The following is a 19,343-nucleotide window of genomic DNA, read 5'->3' as shown; positions in this document are numbered from 1 at the left end:
TGTATTTGTCATTTCTGACTGATTCTTTTTTATTATTTCAATGTACTTTTTTGTATTTGCTATCTCTTTATTTAGGTGTTCGTAATGACCATCTATTGTTGTTCTTATATCTTTGAGCATCCTAACAATTGTTATTTTAAACTCTGCATCTGGTAATTTGGTTATATGTGACTTATTCAGGTCCTTTTCTGGGGATTTCTCTTGATTCATTTGTGTTGCATTTCTCTGCCTTCTCACTTTTCTGTGTAAAAGAAGGTTTTGGCCACTGGATTCCACTGGGTGTGTCCTCTGTTTTCTCTGGTTGTGGTCTATCTGCAGTTCTGCCACCCCCTTTGCTGTTGCTGCCTAGGGCGTTCGGGTATGGGCATTGCCGTTGCCTACCCACTGGGGATGTTGCTGTGGTTTCCGCCTCTCCTTCACGGGAGTGGCTGTGATCACGTGCTCGGGTGTACATGCATCAGTGGCCTTGGCCTTCGCTCCGCCGCCATGGGTGGCATTATGCTCGGCCCTGAGGGCAGGTGTGAGCACTTTTGCTCAGCTGTGGGTCTCCGCCAGATTCTGGGCTTTGGCCCTGCCCTTGCAGGAGGAACCCACTCGTGGGATGGCTGCAAGCCTTGGCTCCACAGGCCAGTCAGGACTGCATGCCCACGCTCAGTAGCAGAACTCCACCTGTTCTGGGTTTTTGGCTCCACACCGCGGGAGGAACTGGCTCCCAAGTCAGGACACAAGCCTCGGTTCTTTGGGCGGGGCAAGGCTGTGCTCTTGTGCCCTTCCTTAAGGGCAGGTCTCTGATCCTTCTGGGGCTCCTACCCTTCCCCTGCAGGCTGGATTGCAGGTGGCCCACAGCTGGGCTTGACCACTTTTGCATGTCCCCTCCTCCCCAGCCGGGCAACACTGAGCTCACACCTGGGCCTCAGTGGTGGCCAGCTGGCTTCTGCCCTTGCCAACAGAACCGCGCTTCCGTGTCCTGCTGCCGCCCACCCTTGGGCGAGCCCTCATCCATGTGGGTGGGGGCGCTGCAGCTCAGACCCTAACACTCACTACTTGTAGTCCCAAAAGCTCCCTCCTTCTAAGTGACTCTGCTCTGAGTGCCATGGGAGAGCTTGTTTGGCTGGTGGCCTGCTTCCCTTTCCTGGTTTTGCTGTCTCCAGGGGAAATATTCACTTCAGATTTGGGGAGTGACTCGTCCCAGGGGTTAGGGTGGCTGTATCCCAAAAGGTTTCTCCCTGTGCCTCTTAGATTACACTCTCTTCCTGCTACTCAGGTCCTCCCCACTCTCCCCGTCCCCCGGTGCCCTGGGTGAGTGGTTGTGAGAGAGGTTTTCTGCGCGGTCCCTTTAAGAAGAATCCTGGGTCTGAGAAATCAGTCTCTTTCTCACAAACAGTATCCTGTCTTGTTTCCAGCTAAATACTGTCCATATGCCTCTTCTAGGCTCTGGGGCTGCAGGCTGGGGCTTTGTTCCTGGGGCTCAGGACCCTCTCCTCTCTGCTAAACTCACTTCCCGCCATGCGAGTCTCTCCCGGCTGCTGTTCGCTCCAGGGAGCTGGGCAGCCCTCTCCACGTTTTCGCTTTTCCTACCAGTCTTAGTGTGCCTTCTTCAGTGTTCCTTGGTTGAAGAGTCCTCTTATTTTAGTCCAAAGTTGTTTTTTCCAGATGATGGTTCTTAAAATTAGTTTGTAATCCACTTTGGTTCTGGGAGGTGGAAGTTGGTACATCTGCCTACTCTGCCATCTTGTCTTCTCCCATTTACCAATAATCTTAACAAATTAAATCCTTTTTTTAAAAATTCATTTTAGAGAGAAGAGGGAGAGACTGAGAGAGAGAGAGGAGAGACAGAGAGAGGGAAGGGGGGGAGGAGGTGGAAGCATCAACTCCTATATGTGCCTTGACCAGGCAAGCCCAGGGTTTCGAACCTACAACCTCAGCATTTCCAGGTCGATGCTTTATCCACTGCACCACCACAGGTCAGACTAAATCCTTTTTTAAAAACTTAGCCACATAGATGTTGTAAAGATGCCTTGTTATCCAAATAATTGGATTCCCTGAAAGGAGACTGCACTAGTTCTGACTGCTATGTTGAGTGAAAAATGAAAATATTGATTTTTATTGCTTCATCTGTAAAATAAAGTTGTACTTTGTGATCTCTAAGGCCCTTCTCTGGGTCCTAGCATTCTGTTACTCTGCATTTGAGAGTCATATATCAAGTTTTCTTAAAAATATGGTACATTTGCCTGACCAGGCAGTGGCGCAGTGGATAGAGCGTTGATCTGGCATGCAGAGGACCCAAGGTCGCCTGCTTGAGCACAGGGTCACTGGCTGGAGCCCCAAAGTCGCTGACTTGAGCCCAAGGTCATTGACTTGAGCAAGGGCTCACTCGCTCTGCTGTAGCCCCCTGGTCAATGCAGATATGAAAAAGCAATAGATGAACAACTAAGGTGCCGTAATGAAGAATGGATACTTCTCATCTCTCTCCGTTACTGTCTGTCTGTTCCTCTCTCTGTCTCTGTCAAAAAAAACAAAAGTAGTGTATATTTATTTGAAATGTTAGCTTGATTGCTGTAACTTCCCAGTTTGGATTAGGATAATCAAGTATTTTTCTGAAGCTGGAAACGGGGAGAGACAGTCAGACAGACTCCCGCATGCGCCCGACCGGGATCCACCCGGCACGCCCACCAGGGGCGACACTCTGCCCACCAGGGGGCGATGCTCTGCCCCTCCGGGGCGTTGCTCTGCCGCGACCAGAGCCACTCTAGCGCCTGGGGCAGAGGCCAAGGAGCCATCCCCAGCGCCCGGGCCATCTTTGCTCCAATGGAGCCTTGGCTGCGGGAGGGGAAGAGAGAGACAGAGAGGAAGGGGGGGTGGAGAAGCAAATGGGTGCTTCTCCTATGTGCCCTGGCCGGGAATTGAACCCAGGTCCCCCGCACGCCAGGCCGACGCTCTACCGCTGAGCCAACCAGCCAGGGCAGGATAATCAAGTTTTAAGTCACTTTGTTGTAATTGATACATACAAAGGCCCATCTGGATAGCTTTTTCTTTTAAAAAACAGGAGTGGAGAGTTTTTGCAGCATCTAAACATAAATAAATGTAGGGAGTTTCTCTTTTCTGAAAGAAATAGCCTGTGCAGGTTATTTGGACTATTAAATGAGATACTAGCCTGACCAGGCAGTGACGCAGTGGATAGAGAGTTGGACTGGGATGCAGAGGACCCAGGTTCGAAACCCCAAGGTCGCCAGTTTGAGCACGGGCTCATCTGGTTTGAGCAAGCCTCACCAGCTTAAACCCAAGATCACTGGCTCAAGGAAGGAGTCACTCGGTCTGCTGTAGCCCCCTCCCTTCCATCAAGGCACATATGAGAAAGCAATCACTGAGAAACTAAGATGCCACAACAAAGAATTGATGCTTCTTATCTCTCTCCCTTCCAGTCTATCTATTCCTCCCTCTGTCTCCCTCTATCTCTCTCTGTCTCTGTCACAAAAAACCCAAACAAAAACAAACAAACAAAAAGAAGAGATACTAGTATGTAGAAACAGTATGCCTGACACAGGACAGGTGCTGAGCCTTGTAAATTTCTTTCCTTTGCATTTCATCTTGATTTTACTCTTATACAGTATGTGGTTGTAGAAGTTACTTAGTATAAAAACCTGGCTTATCTGTTTGAGAGCAACATTAGAACTAGGAAGGATAAGGAACATGTTTCATTCACTTTAAATTACTGAAAATCTACTGAGGTGTGAGAAATTGTCTTAGCCAAGGTCTGACAATTTTTCATACATGTAAAATGAGAAGTAAATAATCTCTAATGATTCTTCCAGCTCTATATTATATAAAATCAGTTCTGTAGAGTATTCTGGAAGTTTTTGTGCTAAGCATTGTAGAAATACAATTGGGTTGTTTTGGTGACATTGTTCTTAACTGAAGATCTCCAATTCTCAATTCACAGTGACTTATTTTTTTTTTATTTTTACAGCTACAGAGAAAGAGTCAGATAGAGGGATAGATAGGGACAGACAGGAACGGAGAGAGATGAGAATTATCAATCATTAGTTTTTCATTGTGACGCCTTAGTCGTTCATTGATTGCTTTCTCCTATGTGCCTTGACCGTGGGCCTTCAGCAGACTAAGTAACCTCTTGCTCAAGCCAGCAACCTTGGGTCCAAGCTGGTGAGCTTTGCTCAAACCAGTTGAGCCCGCACTCAAGCTGGCGACCTCGGAGTCTTGAACCTGGGTCTTCCACATCCCAGTCTGATGCTCTATTCACTGCGCCACCGCCTGGTCAGGTCACAGTGGCTTATTTAAACAATCAATTTTATGATGTTCTTCATAGAAAACTAGATTGCATAATTTTTTTTAAAGTGAGAGGCAGGGAGGCAAACAGACAAGCACATGCTCCACAACCGGGATCCACAGGCAAGCTACCTACAGGGCAATGCTCTGCTCATCTGGGCCATTGCTTAGTTGCTTGGCTACTGAACTATTTTAGCACCTGAGATGAGAACATAGAGCCATCCTCAGTGCCTGGGGGGCCAACTTGCTGGAAACTTTTGGGCTATGACTGCAGGGAGGAGGAGGGGGATAGAATGAAAGGGGGAGCAGTACAGAAGCAGATGGGCACTTCTCCTGTGTGTCCTGGCCAGGAATCGAACCCCAGAATGCCACACGCCATGTGACACTACCACTGAGCCAACTAGCCAAGGCCAGATATTATATTTTTAAAAACCCTAACAAAACCAAGTAAATTAGGAGTTAGAAATTTTAGTTTTTTACTTTAAGAATAGCTAGATAGAAAAAAGGAGAGAGAGCTTTCTATTTTAAAGCTGTTTGCCTAGGCAGACACAGATATCATTTGCATTAAATTATGAAAACAATATATTTTAAGAGAATTAACCTTTCACAATGACATTTAATCATAGGTAAAAATTGTCTGAATCTGCAGCCTTTGGATTGTTTTCTTGATGATTATAATAGCATTTGTTCAAGTATGTGTTTGTCAGAATCTCAAGAGAGATTTCTAATAGCTTGGTGGCTGTGTTATTAAATCAGGAATACAGTATGTCCATAAAGTCATGGTGCACTTTTTAACGGTCACAGGAAAGCAACAAAAGACGTTAAAAATGTGATGTAAAATCTGCACCAAATAAAAGGGAAACCCTCCCATTTCCTATAGGGTAATGTGGCAGCATTTGCGCATGCACAGATGATGACATAACACTGTGTATACAGCGAAGCAGCCCACGGCCCTGCAGTCAAGATGTGGACTGTACAGAGGAAAGTTCAGTGTGTTCTGTGGCTCGCTAAATTCAAATCTGTGACCAAAGTGCAACGTGAATATCTACGTGTTTAAAACAAAGTGCCACCACATAGGAATAACATTACTCGGTGAGATAAGCAGTTGAAGGAAACCGGCAATTTGGTGTAGAAACCCCGTTCTGGTAGGCCATCAGTCAGTGATGAGAGGCCATCAGTCTGTAGAGGCTATACGGGATAGCTACCTAAGGAGCCCTAAAAAATCTGTGCGTGAGCCCGCATCAAACTGCACTGAATAGGAATAAAGCTGGGAGAGTTTTTCTTTTATTTGGTGCAGATTTCACATTTCCATCATCTTTTGTTGCTTTTCTGTGACCGCTCAAAGTGCACCATGACTTTACGGACACACTGTATATATTGTAATATCAGATACCTCAAGTTAAAAAGTGACCTCCTTGTGTCAATAGAGTCACAAAATTCTGAGGAAAACAGCTGTTAACTCCAAATTTAAAGGTAACTTCAATCATCTAGCAAATCATCTTAACTGCACATTACAGGAAATGATACAAGGGCACTAAAGTTAAAACTAGAGATATTTTCTACATTACACAGAGTACTCGGCTCCAGATACGTGCATAATCAAAAAGCCATTGTTAAACAATCAGTGTATGTTCTGTCATGTTATCTTCAGCCTTACTAGTACTAGTTCATATAGATGAACTCAGAAGTATCCTGGAACTGAAATGAAATGTTTCTCTGTACTTTCTGTTATTCTGCTCTTCCTATCAATCTGTATATCATACTGAGCTCCAGAAGATATTCTAACATTAATTTGAACTAGTTAGCCTTTCTCTCTCTTTCCCTATCAGAAGTGTCAGAATACCATTTCAGACATTTGGAAAGCATTACGTTTTCACTGTGTCCATTACTAAACATACTTTGCCAGAAGCCCAGCAATTTCCTGAAAAATATTACACTGTAAACAAGTATGTGTTCAGTGACATGTATAATGAATTGTTGAAATGCATTGTCCATATTCATCACATTGTTTTTTTCACGTTTACAGACACAATTCAAAACGTTCAGCTCCTGTCCTATTAGAAACAGTGTCATGATCGCATTTGGATCCAATTGAAATGTAAAACCTATACTAGATTTTGCTCCTTAGTAAAGAAACATCGTTTGGAAAAAAACACTGCAGGTAAGACATGCATCTGTATTAGTACTAGAAGAAACAATTCATCAGTGTATCTTCTTCTTTAAAGCAGACAGCAAACATAAAATATCTTTAAAGCCTTCTGTAGACTTTAGAACTGCCTATAAGAACCACAGCATACAAACGTTCAAAAGTGACCCTTGATATCAACCCTTTCTTTCCACTTTTTATAAACACCACCGGAATTTGTAGTTAAAATTTCTGTACTATTTAATAGAGTTACCCAGTTGTCTGTCTGCTTTTCAGGAGAAGCAGTGCTTGGCAATGTTTTGATATTCATTAGGAGTTGTGATAGTACCCAGTGTTGTTACACAGTAATGTGCGTACACCAACTGTGCTTAGACTCTCGAACTGTTTGAAACCGTGTGGTTTCAAATAACTGTTACTGTACTTTTTGTAAGAACTTGTACAAAGATCAGTTCATACTTCTGAAGATATTCTATTCTTCCAGGACAATGGATAATGCTTTATTATATGTCAGGTTTACCTGTTCGTTGTATCCGGGTTTTTGCTAAATCCAGTTTCAAGTGTTCTGAGTTAGCTTTGCTCATGTGCACGTTATTTTTTACTGGAAAATTATTTTCAGGCTTTCATGATTACATAGTCTGTATTTCCTGCTCAGGGAGATCCTCAAAGCTTAGGTTACAGAAAGTCTTCTTTTAACCTAATAGTGCTTCACTTATGTACTGTACTTTTTCCAACACACAGATTTCTATGTACAGTGTGTCTATAAATTTATGGTGCACTTTTGAGCGGAAAGTACAGTAAAGTAACAAAAGATGATAGAAATGTGAAATCTGCACCAAATAAATGGAAAAATCTCCCAGTTTCATTTCTATTCAGTGCAACTAGATATGGGCTCACACACAGATTTTTTTTAGGGTTTTTTATGTAGCTATCCCGTATAGCGTCTACAGACTCATCACTGACTGATGGCCTACCAGAACGGGGTTTCTCCACCAAACTGCCGGTTTCCTTCAACTGCTTATCCCACCTAGTAATGTTATTCCTATGTGGTGGCGCTTCATTATAAACACGCCGATATTCACGTTGCACTTTGGTCACAGATTCAAATTTAGCAAGCCATAGAACTCACTGAACTTTTCTCTGTACCATTCACATCTTGATTGGAAGGGCCGTGGTCTTCTCAGCTTTATACACGGTGTTATGTCATCATCTGTGCATGCGCACATGCTGCCACATCATCCTACAGAAACTGGGAGGGTTTTCCTTTTATTTGGTGCAGACTTCACCTTTCTATTGTCTTTTGTTGCTTTCCTGTGACCGGTCAAAAGTGCACCATGACTTTACGGACACAATGTATTTGAAACAGACTAACACTGGATCTTGGGTCTGAGTGACATATTCACATGTGTAACTCGTGCTTTTTTTAAAGACACCCTTTGGTCCCATTGTGTTTTGCTGTAGTTAATATTCAGAGTTTGTAAGGTTATTGATTATGTTAATTGAGTTGTGGAGGCAATTCACAGAAGCTAGTAAAAATATGTCAGTTAGGTTTAATTGTAGCTGTAGTTTAATAACATATGTCTGCAAATGAATTGATAAACAATATGAAATATATTTTTAAATAGACTACACATTGTCTAGTATTGTCAGCTGCATATTTCCTCCAAGAGTCTTTTTGCTTTTTGCTTTTCTGTTTGAGAGAGATTGGCTCTAATGGGATTGACTAAACCTTCAGTTAAGTGGATGAATTTTGTTTTTTTGTCACTTCTCTGACTGAGTATAATATATGTAATGAGTAATATCTCAGCTTATTTAAAAAACTGTTGTTAGAGAATGATTAATGCATTTGCTCATTCGTATATGTATTCAATAAGAAACTCCCACTTGGGTGTCAAATATGTTGATTCCACAGAAATTTGTTAAATTACCTGCTTTTAAAATTAGGGCAGAAGTAGAATATTAAAAGTATAATTAATGTGATTTATTTTCACTTTGCTTTTTTTATTAGCCTTATTTTCTTAATTTTCACCACCTTTTCCTTTTTTTCTTTTCTTTGTAAAATTGCATTCTTTCATTCTTAGCAGTAGGTTACAAGACTAAGGAACATTGTTTATCCTGATATAGAATATTCTCATAACTATTTTCCTGTAAGTGTATTAGTGTCCTACAGCCATGTGAATCATGGACCCCTGGGAAGTCCCAAGACCTGTTAAGTGGTCTAAGAGTTTGAAGCTATTTTCATGAAAATACTAAGACATCATTTGTTTTTTTCACTGTGTTGGTGTTTGTACTGATAGTTGAAAAGTAGTGATGAGTAGCACTGCTACTGCCTTAGCATGCGTCAAGGCAGTGTTACCAAACTGTGCTAGTAGTTGTTGACACTTGCAATTTATTACTTTTTAATTTATTAAATTGAGAGAGAGAGAGAAACATTGATTTGTTGTTCTACCATCTGTGCATTCATTGATTCCTGCATAAGCCCTACCTGGGAATTAAACCCTCAACCTTGGCATATTGGGACAATGCTCCATCCAGCTGAGCTACCTGGCCAGGGCCAACACTTGTAATTAAAAAAACCAGTTTCACTTACAAATGTTCCTTTTTTTTAATTATTCAGTGAGAGGAGGGGAGGCAGAGACAGACTCCTGCATGTGCACGACCAGGATCCACCAGGTAAGCTCACCAGGGGGCAATGCTGTGCCCATCTGAGGCATTGCTTCGTTGTTCAGCAACCAAGCTCTTAGCATCTAAGGCTGAGGCTGTGGAGCCATCCTCAGTGCCCAGGGCCTACTCGCTCCAGTTGAACCATGGCTGCAGGAGGGAGAGGGAGCGAGATAAAGAGGGAGGAGAAAAGTGAGAGGGGAGGGGTGGAGAAGCAGATGGGTGCTTCTCCTCTGTGCCCTGGACATTCACATGCCTGGCTGACTCTCCATCACTGAGCCAACTGGCCAGGGCCATGAATATTCTTAAAGCAGAAAAATTAATTTTATTAAATCTTGAGTGCTCATCTTTATTTTTATATGACAAAATTGGAAATATGAGTAAACTCCTTCTACATACCAAAATAGTTCAGTAGTTACTTCAGTTTCAAACTAAACTAACCTCTTTTTTTATGAGAACCATTCTCTTGAAAGAACAGTTGATTGACTATTTAGACTTGACTATTTGGCAGACGTTTTCTTAAAAACAATGAAGAAAGTGGGGCTGTTGCTTCAAGGAAAACAACGGATGCCATTTTTGCCATATGATAAAATTTGTGTTTTCAAGCAAAAATCCATTTTTTGAAATTTTGAATTTATGGAAAGTGTAATATTTTTATATAGCATAATAAAATGTATCATCACTTGGAAGATCTATATAACCCAGTGAACCAACATTGTTCAGATGAAGGGTGCATGATGTTACAGAGTTGTGCATGGATAAAAAATTCAGAATGTAAGATAGACCAGTGGTTTTAATGTAACAATGTGAAAAGTTTCTTGGTGTAGTTCAGATTCCAATTGCAACTAAACTTTTAGGACCTGTCACTTGTCAGTTTTAATGGAGCATTAAAGAATATACAAAATAATCTGAAAGAAGGGATTGAATTATCATTAATTCGGTGTTAATTGCTATGGAAGAAATGAAAAATGGAGCAGGATAAAGGAATAGTGCATATTTCAGTGCATTATATTTCTACATACAGTACAGTGATGGTGACGAGTCTTCTTGAGAATGGTGATTTTTGAGCAAAGAACTAGATGGGAGAGAGTTATCTCTTCAGAGGGAACAGGCAGTGAAAGATCCTAGCTAGGAGCACAGTAATGAGGCGTATAGACAGAGTACTAGAGCGTTCTTAGTCCATTAGAGGACTTTAGCTTTTCCTGAAATGAGAGGAGTTGTTCCAGGAGTTTTAAAGGATAACTGTGACCCCATTTTTAAAACTATACATAGGGTAAGGGCAGAAGTAGGGGGATGATTTGGCTACTGCAGTAGTCTAAATGAGTTACAGCAGTTGTTCATAACACATTTTGATGTATTGAATATAAAGTGTTAATCAGAGTCAAGAATAACTCCAAGGATTTTAGTTGGGGCACCTGGAAGGAGGGAATTGCTTTAACCAAGATGGGCAAGGTTGCAGATGGAACAGGGTTGGGGTAGAGGAAGATCAGTGGTTCCATTTTAGGCATGGGAAGTTTGAGAGTAGAGATCAAGAAGCCAGTTGTTTAGGTAGTTGGTTGAATATATTAGTCTAGCATTCAAGAAAGAGGTGTGGACTTGAGATGTATGTACATCTAGCAGTTACCAGAATATAAAGGATGCCATGAGCCTAGGTGAGATCATTAAGTGAGTAAATATGGAGGAGAGGACTCAAGGTTGGTCTTCAGAGACTTCCAACAAAGGAGATCAGGAAAAAGGAGGAACCTGCAAAGTAGGCTTAGAAAGAGTGACCAAGCAAATGTGTTCTGAAAGTCAAATTAAGGATATACACAGTATTGAGGAGGAGCAGTTGATCAGCTGTCAGTGTGTTAATGTCAATTAAGATGAGATCTGAGAGATGTTAAATTTAACAATTGGAGACCTTTGTTGACCTTGATTAGCAGTTTCCAAGGAAAAGCAGGGAGTAAAGGTCTGATTGGAGTGGGAAAGAAATTAGGGATGACAAATAGAATTTTGAGGTTTACTGCATAAGGAGAGCAAAGAAACAAAGCTGTAGTTTGTGGGGGAAATCCACATATTTTATTGGCATACTTTATTTGTATAGTGAATTTTATTCCTCAGTCTGATATCTTATTTTTCTGAAAATGAAGACCATGCAGCTATATTGGCTGTAGGATTTGATTTCCTCTGTGTTTTCATGTTTCTCTAAGTTGTTGGATAATAGTTTTCTTTTTTCCAATGCTATTGATGTTTTGATAATCATTCAAATAAGCTTGGCCTGTTAATTTTTTTTCTGCATCAGAAACACTACTTGTACTCCCCAAAATACATTTTTGTATGTGTGTGATAGAGAGAGGGACAAATAAGGACAGACAGACAGGAAGGGAGAGAGATGAGAAGCATCAGTTCTTCATTGTGGCTCCTTAGTTGTTCAGTGATTGCTTTCTCATATGTGCCTTGACTGGGGGCTACAGCAGAGCGAGTGACCCCTTGCTCAAGCCAGTGAACTTGGACTCAAGCCAGTGACCATAGGATCATGTCTGTGATACCATGCTCAAGCCAGTGACCCCATGCTCAAGCCGGTGAGCTGTGCTAAAGCCAGATGAGTCAGTTTGTGCTCAAGCCAGCAATCTTGGGGTTTCGAACCTGGGTCCTCTGCATTCCAGTCCAAGGCTCTATCTACTGTGCCACAGCATGATCAGGCAGTACTGTTATTTTCAATCACTTTTGTATCTCTGATTTTCCAAAAGTTAGTCTGTCAAGTATATAGAGTTTGTCCTTCATTCATTGTTTCAATAACTTCTGTTGTTTTTTACCTAAACATTAAAGCTTCAGAGAAACTACAAATATACTACCAGAGAAACAATTTTGGTAAGACTTCCTGAATGGTTTTTATAGGATTTCAGAAACAGGTTACATGTTTTGAGATTAAAAACTCCTTGGCCTACATTTTAATGAATCTCTTCCTTTAGTGTTAGTTCTTAATTTGACTAATACCCTAATTATAAAATTACCATGGAGTGTTACCCTCAGGCAAAAAAATGACAAAATATTTTAACCTATTCATTTTGGTTCACAAAGCTAACACTGCAGTTGTATGACAAAATCTATTTGCTTAAAATTAACACAAATGTATTTCCAGAGTACTTATTACATACATGTACATACATATATATACACATGTACATACAGAAGTACTGTGAACCTGATCAGAATAGGTTTTGTCCACTTATAAATTACCTTGCATATTAAAGACAAGTGTCCTGCTCTATACATGCTCAGAAGGTTAAAACCAAGGAACTGTGTCTAACAACCACAGTCTTAGAATCCCAGTTCTTTTCCATGACCCATCCTGAGCAGAATCCTGGGTGCCTTGGGTTCCTCCTCCGGTGTGGCTGGTAAAAATCCCTTAAAGCCAGGAAAACTGAAGACTGGTGTTGTTTTGCAGCTTGAGGCTATCTCACCGATGGAGTCCCATGTTTGTGCACCTGACCTAGGGATTGATGACTCTTGGCGGCAGTGTGGCTGGAACTGATCTGCCTGCTATTCATACTTAGTGAACAGTTTCTCTTACCTCTCTCCTGTCCTCTTCACCCCCACCTCCTCCAAACTTGTTATTCCTGTTGCTTGCTGGGGGAGAGCACATGGGGCCTCCAGAGGCCTCTTCTTTCTAATAAGATGCATTTGCACAGAATTTTTTCTTAAAACCAGTCTCTTGGTTACATTGTCCCTGGCTTAAAAAAAAAGTTCTAAGTAGCTTTTACTCACTGCTTTACTCTAGGGATCATAGATCCTTAAGGAGTTAGAACACCTGGCATGCCAGAATTTTAAAATAATTCTTAAATATTCTCTAAAATCAGTCCATAACTGTATGATTACCTGACTCACCAAGTAACCTTGACCTTCCTATATCTTTAAAATGTATCTCATTTGTCTATGAAACTTAAAAGTGACCATTGGCCCAAGTAGTCTCCCTAAGAATATATTGTTAGGTGCTCTAACGTGGATATACTGAGGGTATGGTGACATTTAATAGTTTTATTAGATCCTTAACCTTAGAAACTGTCCCATCTAGATTTTGATGTTACAGGATAATGAGCTACTATGCTTTTCCATCACACTTGGCTATTCTCTCCTTGGAATTCTTTGCTAATCAAAGCATTTAAAGCAAAGGAGTGAACAAGTTTTAACTATAACTTTTTCTTTAATAGTAAAGCATCCATCTTAGTCTTTATTAGTAGCAAATTATATTGCTGACACCTTACACCTGATTGGAATTCATTGGCCACATCACTGGGACTCAGGGCCAGTTAGAAGGCAAACAGTAAAATGAGGGCTTGCTTTAAGGCACTTGCAGTAAGGACTGTGAGGGGAAATGTGAAAGGAGTTTTTGAAGATAGAACCAATGAGACTTGAGGATAGTTGGGTATCAGAAAGTCTCTTTTTATCTCAGTTGCAGCTGATGATTGTTAGCCTTCAATACCTCATACTTAGATAATTATAGGAGCTTCTTCACTTGATCTTTTTAAAAATTGTATGTATAGAAGGTGTACAACATGAAGATATACATTGTGGAGTGATTACTATATAGCATATTATCTCACATAGTTAACATTTTTGTGATGAGAGTACCTGAAATCTACTTTTAGCAAATTTTCAGTATTCCATAATTATATAATGAGTTATAGTCGTTATGCTATACATTAGAACTTTAGACTTCCTTATCTTACATAACTGCAATTTTGTACCTTTTGGCCAGCACCTCCCCATTTTCTTCACCTCCTCACCTGAGGTAACCACCTGTCTACTCTCAGTTTCTATCTATTCAGCTTTTTTGTGTATTCTCAAGAAAAGTGCGATCGTGCGTGTTTTTGTCTTTTAGTGTCTGGCTTATTTCACTTAGCATAATGTGTTTATTGTTGCAAATGGCAGGGTCTTCCATGTGGCCTTATAGGTTCCAAATTCCTCCCCTTCTTGACCCTGGATTCTTCACAGCCTCAGTACATTCTACATTTCTATCTTGCTAATTCTTTAAAGCATTATGTTGGCTATACAAATTAATGGTCATGAAGAATATAAATAAGAAAAAATATTTAAATCAGTATTTATTGCTAAGAAAGTTTCCTGTGGGGAAGTGGACTAGATACACTATCTCCTACTTCTTAAATCCTAGGATATAAAATGATAGAGTGTTCACTCATTTATTCAACACATGAGTGTTTGCTGTGTCAGGGGCACTCTCAGAGGATCTAGTTCATAGTAAAGGATAGAAATTGGTGCCACCCCTCCCCCCTTTTTTTTTATTAAGTGTGACCCTGGAGAGGCAGAGACAGACTCCTGCATGAGCCCAGACTGGGACCCACCTGGTAAGCCCCCTACCAGGCAATGCCCTGCCTGTCTGGGTTGCTGCTCTATTGCTTGGCAACCAGGCTAGTTCAGCTTCTGAGGCAAGGCCATGGAGTTCTCCTTAGCACCTGGGGCCAACTTTTCTTGAACCATTTCAGCCATGACTGCGGGAGAGGAAGAGAGAGAGGGAGAGAAAGATGGGAGGGAGAAGCAGATGGTTGCTTCTCCTGTGTGCCCTGATCAGGAATCAAACCCAGACTCCACACACCAGCCAACTCTCTACCACTAAGCCAACTGGCCAGGGCCAAATTGGTGCCTTCTTGATGATTACATTATAGTAGTAATTTTCAACCTTTTTACACTTGGGGACCAGTGACCTAGCTAGTGAGGAATGGAAACACACAACTTATAAAGTTGTATGTTACCATGCATAACAGTGCAACAGGGTACAAGCTGGTGCTTGATTTCCAAACTCCACATGTACAATGAACTGAATACTACATAAGTTTGCCCAAATGCTTTTTGTCTATGGTGCATGATTTGTAAATGCTCTGCATAGTGCAAAAGGTTGTTTGAACAACCTTACAAGTTCCAAAGATATCAAAGACAACCTCAATAGTATTTTTATTGATGACACAGGCTGATAACTAGAGGTCACACAAAGCATAAGTGAATTTGGCTAATATCATTGAGTCTATAATCTTACAACATCAGTGGTTAATTTGTGGACTGACATGAAATTTCTAGCAAACTGGCAGTTGAAAAACACTGCATTATAGTATGAGGGAACACAGAAGAATAAGTGTGTAAAACACTTGGTATGTTAAGTGGCAGTATATGCTGTGGAGAAGAATAGTGCAAGGAAGGTGGGAAGAGTTGGGGTGATTTTATATATAGTAATCAGAGAGGGCATTGCTGAGAGTGACAACTGAGCAAAGATAAGGAGGTGTGGTAGTAACCCATTCCCATATTCCACGCAAGAATATTATGGATCTAGGGAACAGCAAGAACAAACATTCTGAGGCAGGACCATGCTTGGTATGTTAAACTCTGATATATTGTAGTAGTTAAGTTTGGGGAATCAAAAGCTATATGGAGATGGTAGAGTTGGTGCCTTTAACCTCCACATTATTAAAGGGTCAACTGTAATTAGTTGTTGCAGAGGCCAGTAAGAAGAACGTGGGATATAGGAGATAAGGTCACAGGGATCAGTGAAGAGCAGATTGTATAAAATTTTGTAGGCCATTGTGAGGACTTGGATTTTATTATGAGTGACTAGGAAGTCTGGAAAGATCTGAGCAATGACTGATCTGACTTAACTTTTACATACCACTGACTTCTGTATCAAAGATAAATGAGAGGGGCTGGGACACGGGTAGCAGAAGGAAAACACTAATTAGGAGGTTACTGCAGAAAACTCAGTAAGATACAGTGGCTTACACATGTTAGAGTTCACAGACTAGAATTATATATAGTCTTATACAGCTGAAAATTATATAATGTAATTAACCATTGTTACTGCAATAAATTTAATATCATAGTAAAGACATAGTGGCTTAGACAAGGGTGGGAATGATGAAAGTGGTCCAGATTCTGGATTTACTTCAGAGCAGAGTCAGACATTTGCACACTATCTGCATCTTTTTTTTAATATATATATATTTAATGTTATTTAGTTTTTTTAGAGAGAGAAGAAAGTGAGAGAGAAGGGGTAGGAGCAGAAAGCATCAACTCCCATATGTGCTTTGAACAGGCAAGTGTCCAGAGTTTTAAACCGGTGACCTCAGCATTCCCAGGTCAACACTTTATCCACTGTACCACCACAGGTCAGGCCTCCATCATTTTTACATGGGATCCGTTGAGTCCCAGAAACATCAACCACATTATCCAGTTAAAAATCCCTGCTGTTGCAGCATAATCAAATGTCAAAATAACTTGGAGATGTTTTCTATGAACATATGTACCCTGATTTATCAATGTCACCCCATTAAAATTAATAATAATAATTTTAAAAATCCCTGCTGTTGGCCTGACCAGGCGGTAGCGCAGTGGATAGAGCATTGGCCTGGGATGAGGAGGACCCAGGTTCGAGACCCTGAGGTCACCAGCTTGAGCACAGGCTCATCTGGTTTGAGCAAAAGCTCACCAGCTTGGACCAAGCACTGGCTTGAGCAAGGGGTCACTCAGTCTGTTGTGGCCCCACAGTCAAGGCACATATGAGAAAGCAATCAATGAACAACTAAGGTGTCGCAACAAAAAACTGATGATTGATGCTTCTCATCTCTCTCCATTCCTGTCTGTCTGTCCCTATCAATCCCTCTCTCTGACTCTCTCTCTGTAAAAAAAAGAAAAAAATCCTGCTTTTTTTGAAAACCACTTACTGCTAAAATGTTGATAAATTAATTAAGCTTGGGGTGGTGATCACACAATATACAGATGATGTATATCAGAGTTGTACAACTGAAAGCTATATAATTTTATTAACTAATGGTACCTCAATAAATTCAATAAAAATTATTTAAATTAATTAAAAATAAAAATTCAAAGGGTTAATAAAAATGCTGCTGAAAAATAATAAAAACCAGCATTCCCCAGTTCTCCCTCACACCTTCTTAGTAGGAGCTTTCTGTAAGTCTTAGTTGTTTCCTTTGGAATTCATACTTACTTTCTTGATAGGTGAGGATTTAGTTGTAGTATGATACTCCCTAGTTTCCTCCTCTTTTTCTCCTCTCAATATATATTTACATCAGTTTTTTGTTAAGTCAGTAGTCCATGCTTACCTTATTATGACAATATAAATATTGTTGATAGCACAGCTAAGTTGTATATTGACAACTTCATTTTGAATAACTTCATCTTCCCCCAGCATACTGGTGTTAATAATTTCCACACATTTAAGAACGTTTGCTTCATTATGTGAGTACTTATACTTGAATATTTGTTTTCATATGGTGAAATCTCTATGTCTGTTAGCCTTTTTTTTCCCCCTGGAGATCCGTTATTCCTCTGGCCTGGAACTCTCATCCTAATCCTATCTGGCCTATTTATTTTTCTTGGCATTTCACTGTCATCTTGGCTCTGTCCACCCTTTCCTGTGTTATTCCATTTCTGAATTCAGTCCCCCCCCTTTTTAAATATCATTGACATATAACACTGTATGAGTCTTCATTGTACAGTGTAATAATTTGATATATTCCCTCTTTTTTAGTTTACTCCCTTGTGGAACACATCCTTTAGTAACTGTATAAGGAAGGGTACAAGATAGGGATTTCTTGAATATTTCATTGCCTTCTTTGACTAATTCTTGAGATAGATATTACATTTGGGGCCAGTAGTTTTATTGCTAACTTTACCCAGTAGCCAGATAAGTTTCTATTGAATGAGTACAAAAAAAATGTTTTACATAAATGTTAAAGGCACACTTTATTAAATACCCATTGCACTTTGAAGTTATTTGTTTATTACATGTTCTTACAAGGTAATATCTTTTTAAAGTATGATACTTGGTAAGATACTGTGTAATATAAAGTGGAACTATACAAAGCTGGCAGATGTCAAGCCAAGAATTCTTGTGATTGGCCACAAGCCTTAGAACAGAAAACACGAGAATTCTTGTGATCCGTGCCAGCAGTGTGTTAAGCTCAATTCTTTTTAGTTACCAAAGGTGTCTGTTTGCAGTCAAATAAATAAAATATTTAAAATATAGTATTTAGTATTCTAAAATAAAAATTACATTTTAGTTCCTTGGCCAAAGCCCCAGTTGCCTGCATGTGTAACTAACCTCTGAACTAAGTAGGTGAGGGATTTTATTTTTGTTTTGTTTTTCACTTTTGTAGATGTGGTGGTACCATGGGAGCTATTCTGACATGTCCACAGGAAGTTGTAAAAACACAGCTAAAGGAAGATGGCAGCAGAGTAGGCAGATGCACAGACTCCCAGCTCTCACCACCAAACTGGAATACAAATCAATTTAGGAACAATCAGCATGAAAAACCAACTCTGGACTACAAGAATAGCTCTCAAAAACCAAGGAGCAAAAAAGAAGCCACAACAAACCTGGTAGGGAGCCCCTGAATCTTCCCTGCTTACAGAAACAGAGGGTGGGTGAGGCTGAGAGCCCAGAGGGGCTCTCACTCCAAGGAAAAGAGAAGAAAATACTGCTCACAGCCACTTCCCTGGCAACCAGAGAGTGAGGTGTGTTGAAAGGACCAGCTTATCTTCCAAGTGGAAAGGGGAGAGAGAGGGACAAACGGTGAGGGGCAGAGGAATGCAGGGGAACACCTAAAAAGCTGACTCATCCATTGCTGGAGACAGACATAGCTGGGGGAGGGACTGATCCTTCCACAAAACAAAAGACTAAATTGCTTTCGTATCACAGATCTCCAGACATCTCTCCAGTTCCAATCAGCACAAACAAGACACAGCTGAAAATAAGAAGTGGGGAGGAGAGGCAGTAACTCAGGTCTCCATGGAGATCTGAGATACATCTCCCCCTACTGAAGCTGAGAAAACACCCTGCCTCCAGAGAGATTAATCGGTAGAAGAGGCCTTCAGAGTCTCAGGTTACACCTACCACATTCCTGGATACAATTTCAAGGAAGCCCCCTACTGAGATCAGTAAACAAGACTATCATCTGTTAAGAAAACAAACAAATCAAGACATCAAAGTGACCCAAATCCAAAAGTGGATTACAAATAATAGCTGATGCCAACCCAAGAAGACCTAGAAACAACACAAGTGAAAACTGGAGGCAGACAACACCAAGCCTAGACTCAACCAGCTCTACAAACAAAACACCCAAACACAGACATAATGAGAAGACAAAGAAGTGCAATCCAAATGAAACCACAAGAGAAACCTTCAGGAGATGAACTGAGTGATATGGAAATAACCAAACTTCTGGATGCGGAGTTCAAAATAATGATTGTA

General features: G+C 40.7%; 1 long non-coding RNA gene across 1 annotated transcript; it reads left to right on the top strand.

Annotated features, from left to right (window-relative positions):
* The first annotated feature begins 6,323 nt into the window (after positions 1-6,323).
* Positions 6,324-19,120, top strand: LOC136382259 (uncharacterized). Its single transcript, XR_010747220.1, has 3 exons — positions 6,324-6,445; positions 9,045-9,100; positions 18,250-19,120. It is a non-coding gene; the product is annotated as an uncharacterized lncRNA (long non-coding RNA).
* The last annotated feature ends 223 nt before the right edge of the window (positions 19,121-19,343 follow it).

The sequence above is a fragment of the Saccopteryx leptura genome, chromosome 10, assembly GCF_036850995.1.
Source record: "Saccopteryx leptura isolate mSacLep1 chromosome 10, mSacLep1_pri_phased_curated, whole genome shotgun sequence".
Lineage (NCBI taxonomy): Eukaryota > Metazoa > Chordata > Mammalia > Chiroptera > Emballonuridae > Saccopteryx > Saccopteryx leptura.
Note: the sequence above shows the minus strand (reverse complement) of the source record. Positions and strands in the feature narration are given on the sequence as shown.